The sequence below is a fragment of the Kogia breviceps genome, chromosome 19 (genome assembly GCF_026419965.1).
Source record: "Kogia breviceps isolate mKogBre1 chromosome 19, mKogBre1 haplotype 1, whole genome shotgun sequence".
Classification (NCBI taxonomy): domain Eukaryota; kingdom Metazoa; phylum Chordata; class Mammalia; order Artiodactyla; family Physeteridae; genus Kogia; species Kogia breviceps.
Genome location: NC_081328.1, coordinates 14,133,308 through 14,152,338, shown reverse-complemented (window position 1 = coordinate 14,152,338; position 19,031 = coordinate 14,133,308). Strand labels below are relative to the sequence as shown.

General features: G+C 38.7%; 1 protein-coding gene and 1 long non-coding RNA gene across 5 annotated transcripts in view; both read right to left on the bottom strand.

The window, feature by feature from the left end:
• The window catches only part of SSH2 (slingshot protein phosphatase 2), a 242,957-nt gene that overhangs the window by 206,727 nt on the left and 17,199 nt on the right, over positions 1-19,031 (bottom strand). The gene's annotated exons all lie outside the window — the stretch shown is intronic.
• On the bottom strand, positions 1,809-16,460 carry LOC136793278 (uncharacterized). Its single transcript, XR_010838348.1, has 3 exons — positions 16,401-16,460; positions 15,394-15,441; positions 1,809-1,890 (listed from the first exon to the last, which is right to left on the bottom strand). It is a non-coding gene; the product is annotated as an uncharacterized lncRNA (long non-coding RNA).

Below are 19,031 nucleotides of genomic sequence, written 5' to 3'. Positions count from 1 at the left end.
AGCAACTAAGCCCGTGAGCCATGGCCGCTAGGCCTGCGCGTCCCGAGCCTGTGCTCCGCAATGGGAGAGGCCACAACAGTGAGAGGCCCGCATACCGCAAAAAAAAAAAAAAAAAAAAAAAAAAAAAAAAAAAAAAAAATAATACACTGCCAACATCTACACATACATGAAGTACTGAAGATATCCCAAACCTTAGCTACAGTAGCTATAAGTTTACTGTCAACTGGCCACCAAAAAATAGTAGGATGTTTTTTAAATGAAAAACAGAAATTAAATCCTTATATTAAACAGAATTAGGGAATTGTAAACCATCTGTAGCAGCCACTTTCCCAATTTTTTGTTAATAACAAAATAATTATGTAAAGTACACCTGGGAGATGAAATTAGAACTTGAAAATTCCCTAAAAACTATCAAATGAACTCAAACTTTTAAAGGCTTCAAGGAGAAAAAAAACATTAAACATATCCATTGAGAAACAGACTGCAAAATTGGCTTCTTAAGATGTATAGGAAGTAGTTTGGTTATCGAATTCAATGGCTAGAGGATCCTGGGACATACAATAGGTTGGTACACAGCTATCAACTCTGTCACCTGAATAGCTATACAATGACAAGTTTCTTAACTTTTCCTAAAATGAGAATATAATTTTTAATTTTTGGAAAATGATGTTTGGGGCACACTCACTGTCATTACTGGTAGAAGTGCAAACTAATATACTTTTCTGGAAAGTAATGTGGCACACTTACCAAAATTCTTTTTAAAAAAAATAAATTTATTTATCTATTATTTATTTTTGGCTGTGTTGGGTCTTTGTTGTTGTGTGCGGGCTTTCTCTAGTTGCGGCGAGTGGGGGCTACTCTTGGTTGCAGCGCGTAAGCTACTCTTGGTTGCAGCGCGTGGCCTTCTCATTGCAGTGGCTTCTCCTGTTGTGGAGCACGGGCTCCAGGTGCGCGGGCTTCAGTAGTTGCAGCATGTGGGCTCAGCAGTTGTGGCTCGCGGGCTCTAGAGTGCAGGCGCAGTAGTTGTGGCGCACGGGCCGAGCCTCTCCACTGCATGTGAGATCCTCCCGGACCAGGGCGCGAACCCGCGTCCCCTGCATTGGCAGGCGGATTCTCAACCACTGCGCCACCCAGGAAGTCCCACCAAAATTCTTTAGAAAGTTCTTTGCCTTTTTTCTAGTAAATCTATCTTGCCATGCCATTTTTCTTTCCTCCTACTATCATCACCATCAAATGAATACAACAAATTTGAATCATCAAGGATTTATAACTGCCCTTACGATGCTAGAGACTGAACAAGCCAGGACTTTTTTTCCCCCTCATAATATACTCAATGTAGCATTCTATTCTCACATAGAACTTTACAATACTTGCTTTTTAATAAACATGCTTCAAGCTGGAAGTCTACCAAGTTATCATTAATGACAATTTTTTTCTTAATGACCAAATTAAATTCTTTTGCCTACTGACAAGTTGAATTCTTGTATAACAAAAGGCACCTATTAAAAACAGTTTGGTATTAATTTTTAGAGTTAGTAAGTTCAAGGAATGTAAACCCTGAATGATGAGTACCTTTTATATTTGAGGCTATAGGTCTGTAATTCAAACATTCTCCAAATCCTATATGAGTTGCCTTTATTTATTTATTTTTTTGTGTGTGGTACGCGGGCCTCTCACTGTTGTGGCCTCTCCCGTTGTGGAGCACAGGCTCCGGACGCGGAGGCTTAGCGGCCATGGCCTACGGGCCCAGCCCCTCCACGGCATGTGGGATCTTCCCGGACCGGGGCATGAACCCGTGTCCCCTGCATCGGCAGGCAGACCCCCAACCACTGCGCCACCAGGGAAGCCCTGAGTTGCCATTTTTGTGGGTGTCCAGTATGTGTTGAATGACTGTAAAAAGAAAGGAAGAATATAAAAACAAAGAGAATACACATTTTCCTACCACATTTCAGAAAGGTTTTTGCTAATCTGTACAGAAGTCAAGGCAACAGATTAGTATTAACCTAATTATATATGACATACTATATTATCTAAATATTGGTTATTCGTAGGAATTTTTGTCTATGTGCAGACAGATTGATAAAACCACAAATAGGATATATTTTAAGTTCTAATGGGAGTAAAAGAATGAGAAATATCATCCTATATAGTAAGATTCAACCCTAAGAGGAAATAGATATTTAAATCACAGAAGATGAGGTAGCTCTTTTCCTGGTCCAGACTAACTCCTTGTTCAGGGTTCTGGATGCACCCCCCCTTCCCCTGAGACTTGGACCCCATCAATTATCCCCTCCCTCACTTTTATCTTCTATATCTTCCCCTGCTTGTAACACTTTGGCTCATTTCCCTCAACATATAAACATTTTCAAGTCAACATTTTTTATAAACATATAAACATTCATCTCATATTTTAAAAACAAAAATAAGACGTATCTTCATCTGATCCTACCATTTTTTTCTCCTTGCATTCACAGCAGCACTTCTGGAAAGGAGTATTTTATAGTCACTGTTTCCACTTGATCAATTTCCTCTTCTACCTACTACAATCAGGTTTCTCTGTCCCACCTCTCCAATGAAACTACTCTAGCCAAAGTCACTAGTGGTCTCCATTCAGAGCACTTTTCTTGGTCTTATTGGATTTCTCACAGCTGCATGACAGAAATGGACCATTCACTCCTTCCTAAAACTCTGTTTTGGCATCTGTGATACCACTCTCTACTGGTCTTCCGCAAACTGCTTTCCAGTTGTTCCTTCTCAGTCTCTGTCAGATATTTATTTTCTACTTTTACCCCTTAAACATGAGGGCTCTCAGGATTCTGCCCTTGGTATCTATCTCCAAGGGCATTCCTTCAGTGATCTCATCTCTCTGAGTTTCAACAAAAGCCTACAAACTAATTACTTCCAAATTTTCATTGCCAGTCCTCTTGGATATCCTACTGCCTAACGGGAAGATATCTGCTTAGATGTTCTACAGGATTACACACTCAACATGTCTACAACTGAACTCATCTTCTTCCCACAGAAGTTTTACTTCTTGTACCTTTGTTAATGGAATCTGTCACCTACTCAGCCCAACCACACTGAAAATCTTCAAGAGTCAACTTAGGCTTCTTCTTCTTCCTTACCTCTCACAATCCATCATCAAGCCCCTACACTGTTTTACTTTTTATATTTTTCTCTAATCTGTCTCATCCTTTCTATCCCAACCACAATTGCCTTAGTTTGGGCCTTTGTGTTTAGTTCTAGGACTTGTCTACTGCAACAAACTAAGTCGCAGTTCTGACTTTGCTTCTGTGAATAAAGCCCTTTATGTTCTTCATTGCCAAAAGCAGCATTTCCTGTGTCAGAGTTACCTAAGCATGCTTATAAAAATGCATATTTCTAGGCCAATCTGCAATTTTACATTCTTCCCAAGTGACTGTGATACCAATCTAAAGCTTGAGAAATAAAGGCTAAAGTTTAAGTCCAAAATTCTTACCAAGGCACACAAGGCCCTGCAGGACTTGGCTCTTGTCTACTTAGCTCTCTAAGCTAGCATCTCCCTCTCTCTCCCATCAAGTGCTTTATTATCTAGAATATTGAAATTTTCTGCACTTATCTCCATGTCTTTGGCTTCCATGCCTTTGTTGTTCCTCCCCTTTCTTCATCAAGTCTTACTCAACCTTTATGGAATTATGAAAGAAGGTCCACCACGAAACTGCCTTTATTCTACCAAGCTGACACTTAGCTCCCAAATGCTATTAACCAAAGACTGAGTTTTGCTGCCATTGTATCACAGAAAGATATCTGGTCTTTGTCCCTGGTTCCAGGCACAGAGCCTAAAACCCTTGTGATTTCCTGAGTAGCAAGGGCAATGGAAGCATCTTTTGTTCTAATGAGGTGACTCTTACTGGGCCTCTAAATAGCTTCAGGATGGGAACTAGTGTCAAGAAACACCAAGCCTTAATTAGAAGTTTGGAAATTTCAGCCCTACCCCCCAAACACTAGGAAGAGGAGAGGGGATGGAGACTGATTTAATCATCAAGAACCAACGATTCAATCAATCATGCTTAGGTGATGAAATCTCCATAAAACCCCCCTAAATGACAGGGTTCAGAGAGCTTTCAGGTTGGTGAACACATCAAGGTGCTGGGAGGGTGAAACAGCCGGAGAGGTCATGGAAGCTCCATGCCCCTTCCCCCACAGCTTGCCCTATGCATCTCTTCCTTCTGCCTCTTTCTGAGTTGTATCCTTAACAATAAACCGGTAACAGCAAGTAAGGTGCTTTCCTGAGTTCTATGAGTCATTCTAGCAAATTACTGAACCTGAGGAGAGGGGTTGTGGGAATCCCTGACTTTGTTGACAAGTTGGACAGAAGTGTGAGTAATCTGGGGACCTGATACTTGAGACTGGTGTCTGAAGTAAGGACAGTCCTGTGGGACTAAGCCCTTAAACTTCTGGAATCTGATGCTAACTCTGGGTAGTTAGTGTCAGCATTGAATTGACACCTAGCTAATGTCCTCAGAGAATCAGAGAGTTGGTTGGTGTCAGGAGGAAAAACAATTCTCACTTGTCTTTAGAAGCATATGCATTCTCTGAAGGAGATGGAACTTATGATTAAGAAAATAAGTAAAATTATTATCATTCTCCATCTTTAAGAATCTACTGCAAAAAAAAAAAAAAAAAAAGGCATCTCACACTCTAATACAACCATAAACAACGAAGGAAGACTCTCTGGGAATTTCCAGTGACCACATTTTCAAAAACAATCCATGAAGTACCCCCACTTGACCTGTTAAAATTGCTGATAGGAAACTGGAATTCATTAAGAGGAAATGTAACAATGTCTTTCAAAGTACTGAAGTGGATTAAGTCTAATTCTACAGCTTTCTGAAGAAGAAAGCCCATGTTTATATATGGGTTACTACCACCCTCCAAACTTAAACTCACATCAATAAATGTTAGATTTGATTAAGAGTAATTTTCACAAAAACTTAAATATCATGATTCAAGTGAATTTTTAAAAGAGGTTTCAACCTTCATTAGAGGGCTTCTTTGTTTTCTCTTTAGAAAACTACTTCCACTATAAAAATGTGTTGTTCACTGTGAAAGAAAAACATTAAAAATATAAAAGCATATAGAACACATCAAGTATTAAAAACTACCTATGATTCTACTATCCAGAGAGATTCAATGTTTTTATGTACTACCTTCTAGTTACACACATATAGAAGTATTTTATTGGGGACTTCCCTGGTAGTCCAGTGGTTAAGAATCCGACTTTCAGTGCAGGGGACGCGGGTTCGATCCCTGGTCAGGGAACTAAGATCCCACATGCCTCCGGGCAACTAAGTCCGCGCACTGCAACTACTGAGCCCATGCGACGCGCCTTAACTAGAGAGAAGCCCAGGTGCCACAAGTAGTGAGAAGCCCAGGCGCCGCAGCGAAGAGCCCACACTCCACAATGAAAAGACCTCCCGTGCTACAACTCAGAGCCGACGCAGCCAAAAATAAATTAATTTTTAAAAAGTGTTTTACTAAGTAAAAATGATTCCACACTGTAGAAGTGTTTTCAAATATGCTTTTTTAAATCAAAATTTCCTATCACCATAATTTTTTAAATTAAGTTTATTTTAAATTAAACAAATGAGACAAGAATACACTGCTTAAAAAATTCCAACTACACTTCAGAAAAATTCCAACTTTCCCTTTAGAAAAAGCTCAGGCTCAGTCTCCTCCCAAGGTAAGTGCACCTATTAGCCAGATTTTTATTTTTTTATTATTTTTAAAATATTTATTTATTTATTTAGGCTGCCTGGGTCTTAGTTGTGGCATGCAGGATCTTTGTTGCGACATACAAACTCTTCGTTGCATCATGCAAACTCTTAGTTGTGGCATGCATGCGGGATCTAGTTCCCCGTGACCAGGGATGGAACCCGGGCCCCCTACATTGGGATCATGGAGTCTTACCCACTGGACCACGAGGGAAGTCCCTAGCCAGATTTTTAGATATGTGTACACGTGTATGTTTATACAACAGAAATGTTTTATTTTACATAAGTAGTATTATATTGTATTTACTGTTCTGTAATTTACTTTCTTTAGTCAATGTTATTTGGAAGATCTTTCCCTGTTAGTACACATAGATTTATCCCATTCTTCTTAAGCACTACCTAGTGTTCCTGAGTTTAAGCATTCCCCTACGAATGAATATTTAGGTTATTTGGTTTTATTTTGTCTTGTTTTGCTATTACAGATAATGCTACAACAACCATTCTTGCAGCTCATGCTTGTATTACATGTAAGAATGTTTTTCCTAGGGTAGATAACAAGAAAGGGAACTGCTGAGTCATAAGGTACAGGTATTTTAAATTTTAACAGATACTACATCAAATTGCCCACCAAAGTGGCTGTACCAAATTATATGTCCACAAACAGTTCATGACAATACTTCTTTCTCTATCCCCACATCATACCAGATATTATCACATTAAATATTTTTGCTAACGCAATGGGTGAAAATTTTTATCTTATTTTTAAATTTCTCTAATTACTAATGAACATATTTCTCTAATTACTAATGAACATATTTTCTTATGAGTCATTTTTTATTCCCTCTTCTATGAATTTGTTTTTACTATTAGGTATATTTTGTATTATTTTTAGGAGTTCTTACTTTCTTTTTTTTTTTTTTTTTTTATTTGGCCGTACGCAGGCCTCTCACCGTTGTGGCCTCTCCCTTTGCGGAGCACAGGCCCCAGACGTGCAGGCTCAGAGGCCATGGCTCACGGGCCCAGCCGCTTCGCGGCATGTGGGATCTTCCCGGACCGGGTCACGAACCCGTGTCCCCGGCATCGGCAGGCGGACTCTCAACCACTGCGCCACCAGGGAAGCCCAGGAGTTCTTTATGTATCAGCAGTACAAAGCATTTGCTATGTATATTATGAATACTTCTCAATCATTGCTTGTTTTCTAATGTAATTATGGTGTCTTATTTTATTAAAATTTATATTTTGATATAGTCAAATTTATTAATCTTTTTTTTAGGGTTTTGTGTTTTGTCACCTACTTAAGATTTCTTTCTTTCTCAAGGAAACATAAACATACTTTCCTATATTTTTCCTCTAATAACTTTATATATTTAAAAGTGATTAGGCCTGTATGTAATCCATCTAGGATTCATTTTTGAGTTTGATCTAATGTGGAGCTCTAATTTTACTTTTTTCCACTTGGAAAGCTAATTACCAACTCCAGTTGTCATTCTTCCTATCACCACTGATTTGAAACATTATTTCTATCGTAGTAAATCCCTATATATACACATAGATCTGAATCTGTTCCATTAATCTATACTGCTTTAGTAATGGTTTATAATATATTTTGCTGTCTGCTAGGGCACATCTCTCACTCTCTTATTTAAAAGTATCTTGCTATTCTTGAGCATGTCTCTTCCACATGATTTCTAGAATCAAGTTCTAACAGAAAGCCTGTTGGGATTCTGACTGGGATTGCATTGAAGCTGTAAATTAATCAGGGTAGAAATGGCATCTCTGCAATATTAAGTCTTCTCTTCAAGGAACATGCATAGATCTCTGCTTACTCAGGTTTTCTTTTATATCCTTCAATAGGGTTCATACAGGTCTTACAGATTTCTTGTCAAAATGCTGCCATGCACAGTGGGCACTCTCTAAGTGGTAGCTACTATTATTACTAAGGGTTTATTGGTTACAGTATACTAAAAATAACTAAGGAAGCATATTCTAGAAACCACTGTCAGTTTCCCAGGACAAAACTAAATCTGGATCCTAAATTATCCATCAACTCCCATCTCCCATCCTATTCTTACCTCTATTCATACCAAAAGGTCCATTTTTAGGAATTATTTTAAAAACAAGTTTTTAAAAATCTAATTTTAGTCAGTAATATATTAACTCATTAGAGAATATATTTAAGCCTTAAACAGTCTCTGGGCAGATCCTTAATAGAACACTAAGACCAACTAAAAATACATATCCAAAACATAGCATGTAAATCACATTTCCTGTGCAGGAACAGAGGTTTCTACTCCAAGGATCCACAGGTCAAGTTAACAGAATTATCTCTCAGCCTTTTCTGCACGCCTGCCGATAATTACCATAAAACGCAAGGAAGAAAACCCAATTAAAGTACTCGTTCAAATTATATTTCATGGTTCCAAAGACACTTTACCAAGAGTATATAGTATCTTTGAATGCTAAAACTGAACAGGACCTTAGAACTTCAACTCTTATTTCTTACATGAGAAAACTAGGGTAAGACAGATGAAGAGACTGGCTAGGGTCACAGAGTTAAATGGTAGCAAAGCCAGGTGAATGGCTCTCCTACCACGCCAATGTTACTTCTTCCAGGTCATGAAGCTTGTGTTACTTTGGGGCCACCTGTTTTATTTATTTATTTATTTAATAAAGTTATTTATTTATTTTTGGCTGCATTGGGTCTTCATTGCTGCACGCAGGCTTTTTCTAGCTGTGGTGAGTGGGGGCTACTCTTCGTTGTGGTGCAGTGGCTTCTCTTGTTGCAGAGCACGAGCTCTAGGTGCATGGTCTTCAGTAGTTGTGGCTCCGGGGCTCTAGAGTACAGGCTCAGTAGTTGTGGTGCACAGGCTTACCTGCTCCGTGGCATGTGGGATCTTCCCGGACCAGGTCTCGAACCCCTGTCCCCTGCATTGGCAGGCAGATTCTTAACCACTGTGCCACCAGGGAAGTCCCGGGGACACCTGTTTTATTTCATAATATTCCTATGGATGATATTTTGGTAACAATACCCAGGATTAGTAATTAATTAATGTTATAAAAGCAAACTGTTACCATAGAATACATTTAATAGCATAAAAAAATGTCTTGGAGCACATGTGGGGATCTTTTACATTTGGGATATTATCATTACGGAACTGTTTAATGAGGATTAATGGAGGATAAGATTGAGTTTTAGAAGGAAACCCCCCCCCCAAAACCCCAGGGCACTTCAGGTGTATTTCCTAGATCCTCTTTCCTAGACCCACCAAAAATGACATATGGAATTCAAGATTAGAGTTTAAGACAGGAAGGATAAAGCAGGCCAATCTTCAGCAGGAGCTGTTAAGACAGTGGGATCTGAAGTCAGACTACCTGGATTCTAATCCTGTTCTACCCCTTATCTGTTCCTCAATTTTCTCATCTGTTAAATGGAGATGATAAGAGCACCTATCCTCAGAAGGTTGCTGGGATCATACCTACAAAGAGCTCAGAACAGTGCCTGGCAGAGAGTAAATGCTCAGGAAATGTTGGTTATTCTTATTTCTGTCTCTTTGGAGAGAAGAAACTTTCTGGTCATCACAGAACAGGGAATAGACCTATTTTTAAATGGTCTTCTGCACTGGAAGTTAGGGGATGCTATTGCTAAATATTAATTTTAGAAAAGAAGGAAAGAATTTTCAGCTTTGTAATTTTTTAATAATTAATTAATTAATTTTATTTATTTTTTGGCTGTGTTGGGTCTTCGTTGCTGCGCGTGGACTTTCTCTAGTTGCGGCGAGTGGGGGCTATTCTTCGTTGCGGTGCACAGGCTTCTCATTGCGGTGGCTTCTCTTATTGTGGAGCACCGGCTCTAGGTGCGCGGGCTTTAGTTGTGGCACACAGGCTCAGTAGTTGTGGCTCACAGGCTCTAGAGCACAGGTTCAGTAGTTGTGGCGCACGGGCTTAGTTGCTCCACAGCATGTGGGATCTTCCCAGGCAGGGGCTCGAACCTGTGTCTCCTGCATTGGCAGGTGGATTCTTAACCACTGCGCCACCAGGGAAGTCCAATATAGTGGAATATTATCCTGCTATAAGAAAGAGTGAAATACTGATACAGGCCACAATATGGATGAAGCTTGAAAATATTATGGTAAGTGATAGAAGCCAGTCACAAAAGACAACATATTGTATGATTCCATACATATGAAAGTTCAGAATAGGGAAATCTATAGACAGAAAGTTGATTACTGATTGCTTAGGCTTCAGGGGAAATAGGATGGTGATAACCAAAGGGTAAGAGGTTTCTTTCTGAGGTGATAAAAATGTTTAAAAAATTGACTGTGGTGATAGGTACACAAATCAGTGACTATACCAAAAACCACTGAACACTTTAAATATGTTAACTGAATAGTATGAATTCTATGTCAATAAAGTTGTTAAATAATAATAAGTCCAAAAAGCATTTTAAAAGATCATCCCAGGAATTCCCTGGTGGTCCAGTGGTTAGGACTCCACGCTTTCACTGCCGAGGGCCCGTGTTTGATCCCTGGTCGGGGAACTAAGATCCCACAAGCCATGTGGCCAAAACAATAAAATAAAGTGTAATAATAATAATAAAATGGATACCTTAAAAAAATATATATATCATCCCATGAAAAGCACCTGGGCGCATACTCGTCTGATTTAGGTTCTAACCATGGATACTGTTGCCAACACTCAGTGGAAGAACCAGGATAGGTCAGACTTAATCACAGGCTGGATCCCCTGCACCAGTAGTTTTCAAATGTTTAGTGCCTATCAGAATCACCCAAGAGCCTGTTAACAATACATAGTCCTGAACTCCATCAAGAGAGATTTGGCAGGACAGAGATGAAGCCCATGAATCTACTTTGCTATGTACCCACATGTGTCTAGTGCAGATGGATAGCAAACACATTTAATACAAACACTTCCCTGTACTGTGCTATCTGGATGAAACCCAACAGATTTAATCTACATTTCTAAATAAATTCTAAAATGCTGAACATATACCCTAGTTAACAGAAAAATGGGAAAAAATAGCCTCCAAACTTTTGAAAAGTAGTCCAGAGGTAACTGCATAATTTCCAGATTTCTCATTTGAACAAAAGGGCTAGCTAGCTCTAGAGAAAGAACCATAAATAGCCATAAAAGCACAGAGCAGGACTACATGACCCACTTAAATCAAAAGGCCTCAGTATAGACCACACCACAAACACCTGGTACTACTAACTGGAGAATATTTACTCTTGCACATTTAAATGGTTATAATTCAGAACCTTATGTCCTGTCATCCCATTACTTTACTAGACTCTAGTTAAAAACCATCTTTAACTGAAGAGATTTTGTATGAACAATATATAGTTTTTTAAAATGAAGGAATGGCTTTTGGAATTTAAAAAAGTAGAGAAATGAAGTACTAGTAGACATTTTCAATAGAAAATATATACAAATAAAAAACTTCTAGAAGTTCCTTACTTGGTATTTCATCTGGAAAATGTAGAAATTCCAAAGCAACTCCCTTCTACCACCTCACCTAAAAAAAGGGGGATTCTAAGTACAGAAGAGACACGTCCCAAAGCTTATGAACTCCATCCCTTGGGGGTGGGGCACAACATACTTTCTAGACCTTCAGTTTATTTACTCTCGCTTCCTATTCAAACCTGAACAGCTTATTTCTTGGTTTTCTAGTTGGAAGCAGATATGAAGCAGCAAATTAGAAGTAAAGAACTACAAGAAGACACTATGACAGTAGAAAGTGACAGCCAACTCTGTGACAATAAGGAAGAAGACTCAGTAAGACTATAAAAAGTAGATGTAGAAATACAACCTTACTTGGAAAAGAAGCTGCTAAGGGCATTACTGTATTAGAGCTCAGTGTAAAACTTCCCATTCCTCCAAAGCTAATCTCTCCATCTTCTGGAAACTTCTCCTCCAGAATCTTGCTCCATGAATCATCCTCTCTTCCTTACCATATATTGACCCTCTTTTCTTGCCTAAGGACTCCTTCCCTTCATAAGAAAAATATTCTCAAGTCTCTTCCAAATAACACAAAAGAGCCCTTCTTTCACCCGTACTGTCTTCTAGTCACTTTCTTCTTTCCTTTAGAGGCAAGGTTTTGGTAAGAACAGCCTCTATTTGCTACCTCCCTTTCCTCACCATTCATTTATCTTCTAGCCGGCTGCAACACAGTTGTCTTCTGACTACTTACTCCATGGTACCTGCTGCTCTCACCATAGGTCACTGGTGCCCTGCTAATTGCCAAAGTCAACTGACTTTCTACTCTTGGCTCCGGTTGAGCAATCTGAGACATCTGATCCAACAGTGACCAGTTCCTTCCTGAAACTCCCTCTTTGCTTAGAGTCTGTGATGCCACACTCAGCTGGATTCTTCAGTTCTGGGATGTCAATGGAATGTACACAAAAAAGCGGGAGAAGGGTTCATGATCAAATAGATTTGGGAAATATGGTATTAGGTTAAACAGGTTTCTCTACTACAGGATTTCTCATATTTCTCAGAATTTCTCATATCAATACTGATGTGCATTGTGACTCTACAAGATGGGGTCAGCATTTGTAGAGTCAAACTTACATCCCAAACTTACTTGATTCTAGAACCCCCTCCCTTTTAAAGAACTATCTCATAGGACAAATGGAGGAACACGTTTTGGGTAACATTGCTCTTGATGTTCTTTTTCAGTCTTATCTGCAGGATCTTCTTCCTCCACTAGCCTCTCAAACGTCTAAGTTTCTCAAAAGTTCACTTTTAGCGCTTCACTCATCTCATGCCTTAGTCCTCCACTTATCTCACCTTATACATTCACCGTAAGTGGCCTCATTTACCCTCATGGTTTCAACCCAACTCTAAAGTCAACAAGTGACTCTGACACTTACTAACTTGTGCAACCACGGATCTTGGTTTCATAATCTATAAAATAGGAATAATGATAACTAATTCATAAGGACTAAATGCATGATGTATATAAAGTATTTACCACAGTGTATTCACACATTTACACCTTTAAACAGAAGCTCAGTAAATGGTCACAATCATTTTCTCTGTCTCTAGCCTAGATCTTCTTGCTGAGCAGCAGATGGATTTATCCAACTTGGGACTTTCCCTCCGTTGTTTCATATATACCTTAAACTCGAGATACTCACCTCCCACACTGCCATCTAAACTGACCCCTGCACACCGTAGCTGGGTGAACAGCACTACTCTCTCCACCCAGTTGCCCAAACCTGAAACACTGAAGCCACACTCTAGACTCTTCCTTTTCAATTACCATCCTCCCCTCTGCCTACCAATTTAGTAACTAAGTAGACTTGGCTTCCCTCCAATACATTTTCTGATGGCTAACTTTCAAAAGCACGAAATCTGATCACACCACTCCTCCTCTTAAAATTCTTCAATATTTCCTCATGGTTTTCAGGATAAAATTCAACCTGCTAATGTATTACAGAAGCTTCTTCATAATATGTCCTCTTTAGTTTCATCTCTCTCCATGCCCCATCCTGACGAACACTCCCCACTCCAAACAAATCAAATCATGTGTATTTCTACAAATGATCATACTGTCATGACTTTGCACATCCTATCTTGTCCGTAAAGTCAATTCAACCCTACTCCTACCCACTTTATTGATGGTTAATTCCAAATGGTCTTTTTCATGAGTTTATTTGTTATCTCATTCTTATCCTTTAAATTTTCTCTGTAACAGATATAAAACACAGCCTATAAATTTAAATATCCATCCTCAACCTATTTAATGCCTTGTATTAATAAATACAAGCAATCCATCCAATATGCTCAGGTAAAATTATCAGCCCCAGAATTGTCTTATTTTAGTAATGAGGAAATCTATAATTAAATGAGATCAACATTCCTTCACTGACATATTTATTACATTCCGACACTAAGAGGGTTACAAAAAAGAGCAAGGAAAGTTCCTTACCTCAGTCTAATGAGAGGCTGACCCTTAAACAAATAACCCCAATATAATGCTATAAATATATGTAGATGTATAAACTTTCTATGAGAAAACAAAGGAAGAAATGACTAACTTATGTGAGGTGGTTTCAAAAGACTATTAATGGGAACAAATTCCAAATAAAATATTTTCCCTCTCAGTAAACACTCACCCAATAAATATCAAGATAAATTCCAGTTCTATCATAGAGTAGCCATATGTCCCAGTTGCACTTCCTAGTTAACATCTGCCACGCAGTGAAATGACCACTAGCACCCCTTTCATTTCCATTATCAACCTGGTTTGGAATAAATTATAAGGTCACTTTATCTATCATCCATTTCCTGTTCCCCTAAAACCAATCTCAATAATTTGGTTTTTTTGCTCTGAAGGTTATTTCTATCATTTAACATCTTTAACATTTTGAGGGGGGGAAAAAGTATCTAATTTTAACTACTCTGTCTCTGAGATGGATCAGCTCAAAATATTCTTTAGTTTTACTACCTCTTTCTCCCTCTCTCCCCCTCACATTTGCTGTGAAAGGCGACTGTCTTCTTTAGCCTTAGGTGGGGAGAGGCATCTAGGAGAGGTAGGAAACAATGGACGAACTCTATGTTAAATTTACATGTTGAATACTTTTTGAGAATATCTCTTAAGGTAAAAATAGAGAATTCAATTTAAGCCTCCAAAAAAATAAACTAATGAAAGTTTATTTTTTAACCAACACAATGAATGTTCTTTTTAAATGGTCATCTTAAGAGGTTCTATGATATCCCACTATTGGAAATATTTTTGGAATATCTGCTTGGAAACTGTGTTTAAGCCAGTTCATGACTCACAAAAAATTTATCTCACTAACTTATAGACAGGCCTATGTTCTTTTCCTTTCTTTTACTAAAATTATTAATTTTGTAAATAGGGCTTTAGAGTCCACTTCTCTGCTATGCATCTCCCTGCCAAATGCCTTCAACAGTCTTTCGATGTGCCATCTGCCCCAGGGTTATGTACCAACTCTTGTCCCACAACTTTGAAGGCAGGGCCTGATTATTTTAAACATTCTTACACCCTTAGGGCCTGAAATATGCAAGACACTCAACTAAGCTGTTTTAGATTGGTTAATTAATATTCATCAGATATGGATACAAGTTATTTTTGGCTATTTCCAAAAATCAAATTCACCTTCAAAGGAAGATTTGCTACCTTTGGAGATACTTAAAAGAACTCAAGGCAATGCCAAAAAAGGAGCTCCAAAGATACTAAGCAAAGTTGCAACATTTGCACAAGTACATTGTCCACTTCCCTTGGGGACTAGACAATGGTCTTTTGAATGTATAAGCTCTTTCATGTTTTTTAAAAGAATTAATCTTATTTCTCAAATCCTGGAACTCCTTAACTGAAATCTTCCAAATAAATAAAGAAAAAACTTGAAGTCCAGAGTCAAATTGGCTACTCTTCATCAACATCTGCCTTAAACGTTTTCTTGCTTTTAAAAACTCTCTCTCTCTCCAAGATAAGACTAGCAATCAGAGTCAAAGTGCATCAACCTTGCCAAAACTGTAACTATGTTTCAATCCTTTCCCTAAGTTTTTCATCAAGAGTTTCTCCAAACCTCCCTTAGCTTTAGAAGATTTATTATTAAAAACTATACTCTTCCTTATTGTAAAAATGACTTACGTTTCAATACAACTTCTCTTATAGGAAATTTAAAACATCTCCAAATCTCTGTAAGTAGGAAAAGAAATGTCTAAGTATCTTTCCAGTTACCATACTTCTCCCCCTTTTACTAGCAAACAGTATTTCCCGGTATCATGGCAATACATGCACAGCTATAAAGATACAAAAATCAAGTCTAGGGGCTTCCCTGGTAGTGCAGTGGTTGAGAGTCCGCCTGCCAATGCAGGGGATACGGGTTCGTGCCCCGGTCCGGGAAGATCCCACGTGCCGCAGAGCGGCTGGGCCCGTGAGCCATGGCCGCTGAGCCTGCTTGTCCCGAGCCTGTGCTCCGCAACGGGAGAGGCCCGCGTACAGCAGAAAAAAAAAAAAAAAAAAAAAAATCAAGTCTCCATTAGACCTAGTTCCATAACCACAGTAAGATTAAAAAAAAAAAAAAAAAACCACCATAAAATAAGACTCAGTAGCTGAATTTAATTAACTCTAAATGGATAAATCATCCAATCGAAAATGAATGGGTCTCAAAGGACATTAGGAGAAAAATAATCACAGATAAGAGAGACTGTTATATATTTGAAGTCTTAAAAGTATAAGCTAATTATAACTCATATATTGTAAATGCCACACAAATTCCCATGGTCATATAGCAGTGATATTTAATGATTCTTACTATTAACCTTCTGGAACCAGGTACCTACCTGTACACAGATTCCTGAGAATTCCCAATATGAGTTAAATTCTATGGGAAAATTGTCAGTATCTGTTATTACTAGTTCTCATACTGAGCAAAGAAACACCCACCCCATTACTAACATACTACATCACTACATGAGTCACTTTAAAACAAGATTTTCCTCCTTCGTTTAAAAACAAGACAACTCTATACCAAGCAATGAGTGATACGGTACAAATTTAGACAACTTTACTTCCAGTAGAACACACCTGACAGCACTTGAACAAAAGCATATTATTGATCTTAGAGTTTTACTTTCTATCACTGTTATTCTTACTTTAAAATTCTGGATCCTCAAGAAAAACATTCAGAGGTTGCATCCTTGCCCATAGTAACCTGCAAAATAAGTACTTCCTCTGAGAAAAGGGGGGTCTATTTGTCTTCCTACATGGCAATTTCTTAAGCTATATTTATGCCTTACCCTTTATATGATTAATTATATTTATTTGAAGCACCGCAATCTGACCCAAGCAACTGAAGTCCCGAAGTATTTTAAGCAACAACTGCATGTTATTCAGAGAGTAAGTGTACAAAGATTATGATATCATTATATACACAATAAGTACTTTTTGTCAGTGGTATAAGATCTTGTCAGACATATGTGTCAATGCTGTAATACAGATCACCTATAACTGTTTACGGTTCAGTGTAGCTTTACTTGAATACGATTAACATCCTTGATGATTGACTTCCCAGATGAATTTTATCATTAGCGCTTCCTGACATCTTGCATTCCACTTAATATCACTTTGTCTTTTAAAAACATTTACATCATAAATTTAAAAGCAAGCAAAAAATATTCTGCATTAAAAAAATCAAAATATTCTTCTGTGTAAATGACATACATCCAACTTGAACAACAAAAAAGAAAAAATTAGCATATTTTGGGGAATCATGTTAATTTTGGCTTATAAATTTGGAGGCAGTAATGTTAGAGTTTTCCCTTGAAATACATAACCTTCATCTTAATCCCTAAAATAGTGACATTATTCCCTTGGCTACACTCATCTGTTATAAATTTTGGCTGGTGTGGCAGGAAAAAAGAATCATCACTGGTCCATGTTGCACATGAGGAGTCAAGCTGAGCCCTGGACAACTTCAATTTCTTCATCCTAAAACAGCACATGTTATATCTATGCTAACAGCAAAAGCTACTAAAAGGGCCAGGTTCTATGCTAAGCATCTCACAAATAATTACTCTCGAGGTGCATCAAATATGCATTTAATTTATGCTAATTTGATTACATGTGCTCATAAGAGAATAAATATGAATGAAAATATAAGTTATGTTATAGCTCACATGACTTTACATGCCATTACATTCAACAAGTTCATGCACGGGCTTCTCTGGTGGCCCAATGGTTGAGAATCTGCCTGCCAATGCAGGGAACACGGGTTAGATCCCTTGTCCAGGAAGATCCCACATGCCGCGGAGCAACTAAGCCCGAGTGCCACGACTACTGAGCCTGCGCTCTAGAGCCTGAGAGCCACAACTACTGAGCCCACATGTCACACTACTGAAGCTCATGTGCCTAGAGCACACGCACCTCAACAAGAGAAGTCACTGCAATGAGAAGCCCACACACTACAACAAAGAGTAGACCCCACTCACCACAACTAGGGAAAGCCCGTGAGCAGCAACGAAGACCCAACGCACCCAAAAATAAATAAATAAATAAAAATTTTTAAAAGTGCACGCAACAAAATGAGCATGAGATGGGAGAAACTGTGTCCCCTCAGACAGTCTCAGTTACAGAGTTGTATGCCCAAACCATGAATATTGTTCTTTATGGGTGATTTAAGAGATGTTTTTCAAGGGTAATTTTGACTATAATTTGATTTTTTCCTATATGTTAACTTTCAAACCCTGCTAAGGTGGGACTTCACTGTATCTCATTTGGTCTTCATAAAGAATCTGTGAAATAAGTACAAATATTAACCTCATTTTACAGAAGAATTAACAAGCAGAGAGATCGTGCAACTTGCTTGGCAGAGATAGGATCCAACTTAGGTCTTTCTGATTCCACAGCCTCTGCACTTGACCACTATGCTATACTGCAATATTATATGCCCATTTTCCAGATGAAGAATGAGAGGCACAGAATGATTAAGCAAACTTGTCCAATATTACACTGTTAACAAGTCTTTATACCAGGACTTAAATGCAAGCTTTCTTTTTTTAAAAAATAAATTTATTTATTTATTTTTGGCTGCTTTGGGTCTTGCTGCACGTGGGCTTTCTCTAGTTGCAGCGAGTGGGGGCTACTCTCTGTTGTGGTGAGTGGGCTTCTCATTGCGGTGGCTTCTCTTGTTGCAGAGCATGGGCTCTAGGCATGCGGGCTTCAGTAGTTGTGGCATGTGGGCTCAGTAGTTGTGGCTCTCGGGCTCTAGAGTGCAGGCTCAGTAGTCGTGGCACTCGGGCTCAGCTGCTCTGTGGCATGTGGCATCTTCCTGGACTAGGGCTCCAACCCATGTCCCCTGCATTGGCAGGTGGATTCTTAACCACTGCACCACCAGGGAAGTCCCAAATGCAAGCTTTCTAATTTCAACACTCTTTCTGCATTATGAAAAGATATCTCTTTTCCACTAGGCTACCCTGGAAACCTAATAAAATAACTAACTGATAGAAGCCAGAACAAGTAGTAGAGTACTAAACTAGGGCAGGGGGAGACTGTGATATGTCCACAAACTAGTGGCCCACAAGATAAATCTGTGCCACAGATGTGTTCTATTTAGCTCTCAAGATACATTTCTTTAAATTTCATTAGTTGTTATGATAGATAAAGTTTGACAGCAGACATTCCAAACATCCTTCTCCCTTGCTGCCACTCAATGATTATGATGGAAAGTCATATAACTGCTCTTCCCAGGCTCTCTTGCAGCTAGAGATAACCATGTAACCTGCGTT